The following is a 2449-nucleotide window of genomic DNA, read 5'->3' on the forward strand; positions in this document are numbered from 1 at the left end:
TGTATTTCATGATAGCAATGTTTTCTGAATCCGTGTTGACTATGCATCAATAGGTCGTTTATTACGAGATATTTCATGATGTTTGAAGAAGCAATATGTTCCAAAATTCTACTGAAAATTGATGTCGGTATTGATTTTAAATGATGGGATGCTTATATATTTGTTGACGACCCGTGACGAACTCACAAGTGCGCATCCCGAAGCTTGACAAGTCTTGCCAAGGTAATGCCATTACGATCTCCACATTGCTCTGCCATATGTCAATCAAACCTGTAACCAATCATACTGCTTTTCTTTGTACACATTCAGTATACCCTCTTATTGCTAACTAGTGCAGGCCCCAAACATTCGAGTAATTTTCTAGGATGTGTTGTATGAGGAATTCGTAAACAAACTCCTTTATTGGTTGCATATCCCTAGTAGTCTACCAATGAACCTAAGTGTGTCACCTGATTTTGAGCTGTGTTGATGCTCGCGTTGGTGCCATTGGTAGGTTGGCATCGTGTATTAGGGGTAGTGGCATCTCGTTTTCTTCTCGTGTTTACTGGCGCCACTACGTTTGCTAGCCTTGTCTGTATGTGAGTGGCAGCAGCAGCAGTTATCTATATCTACTACCCTAGTACTATCTTTGGAATGGCGTCAAGTGTTTTCTGGGTCGGAGTGTGCTGGGTAGTTCGGTTGGGACGGAGCAGCAGTGAGATCCAGCAGTGCGAGGAGATGCTGGGACCGCTGGCAGCATGCAGGCACTGCCGGATCGAGGGTCTGTAGTTGCGAGGGCCACAATCTCGTTGTCCACTGGACCTAGGACGTTTGACATCACGCCATTTGTTTGCAGGATCGCTGAGATGAAGAGCAATGAGTGGAGTGTTTGGAGTTGGCGAAATTAATTAGCCATCCTCCACTTCTTATTATTAATCATTGAATTCCTTGTGTTTATTGATTAAGTTCAACCAGCGGTATTTTTCTGCCTAGTGGCTGCTAATGCCCCAGTTACCTGCCCTGGAAATTAGCGTATTTTCCAGGCAGTGTACCTTTCCTCGCCTTGCCGCTGCTGTCTGGTAAAGAGTGTGGTTCGACAGCCTCCTTCATTATGGTTTGGATATTTTGTTCTTTAGGACTACTTTGGTCGTAGTGGTTCCCTCTGCTTCTGGATGTTCTAAACGCCGGATTCTGACGATGCAGTGCTGTCCGCCGGTTCCGCCTTGCCTGGGTTATTCCATCGTTGTGTTGGTTACCAGACGTTAGACAGATTTTGGGAGAGTGTTGGTCTGCATTTAAACTACCGCTGGTTTCAGTTGCCATCTGGTTAAGTGAATGCAACTCTTGGCTGCCTGTCTCCTCAGTTACGAAGTTAAGCGACTTTCCAAGGCCAATCCTTGGAGAACTGTCAGAAGCCCACTCCTCTCTTGGTTTGATCACATTGTGATGACTGTTTTTTTAATTCATTTTGACTTATTGCTATTGGGGCCTTCAGCTGACAAATAATTTGAATTTCTGGTCAATAAGGCCTTCAGCTATGAATGCAATTTGGCTAAAGATTTTTTAATTATATATTGTCTCTTATGACTGAAATTTTGATAATTGTGTTTCTTTTTTAAAAAATGTTTTAGTATCTCTTGGAGAAGTTAAATGTTCTTAAGAATCTGCCATCCAGACCTTCAGCCATCAAACTGTTTTTGAGTTGTTATTATTTGGGCCTCCAGCCGACAAATAATTTGAATTTCTTGTCAATGAGGCCTTTAGCAGTGAGTGCAACTTGCTTAAGAACTTTTTATTAGATATTGTGTCTTAACAGTAAAATCTGATTATTGTTCCTTATTGTCAACCTCATTTGCAATTGGTTCCAAATAAGGTGTACGTGATTTCTTTTTTTTTAAAAAAAAAAAAAAAAAGAGCAGCCAACGGTAACTGAGTAAGGCCCCGTCCACGCCGAATCCTGTCTTACCTTAAGTCCCATGTCTCAGCTTTGTCTATGAGTGGTGCGTTTATATTCTTAATAAATGCCACCCAGAAGTATTCGTGTGGGATGACCGCTTGCAATTCCGACTCATTTTTATTGAAGCCACAGGAAAACACATCTTTCGTTTTGTGAAGGGCATAGTTTTACATCTCTGAACATTTAAACCGAGTTACCAATCTTTTCTTCGCTTTGAAACTTTATCAAGATATGACAAAATATTATGAAACATTTCTAATTCTTCATGACGGATAACGGCATCATCCGCAGACGTCTGAGGCTACTACTGATACCCCCAGCACGATCATTAATATACAACATCATCATCAGTAACGGTTCCAACACACATCCTATCCTGGGGCGCATCTGTCGTTACTTCTCCATCTGCCGCTGACTCTCAGTGTATAACACGCTGCGTCCTCACTAGTAATAAATCCTCAATCCTGTCACAAATTTCGCTTGATATCCTACACGATAGCACTTAAAATAATC

This window comes from Schistocerca nitens, chromosome 6 (genome assembly GCF_023898315.1).
Source record: "Schistocerca nitens isolate TAMUIC-IGC-003100 chromosome 6, iqSchNite1.1, whole genome shotgun sequence".
Lineage (NCBI taxonomy): Eukaryota > Metazoa > Arthropoda > Insecta > Orthoptera > Acrididae > Schistocerca > Schistocerca nitens.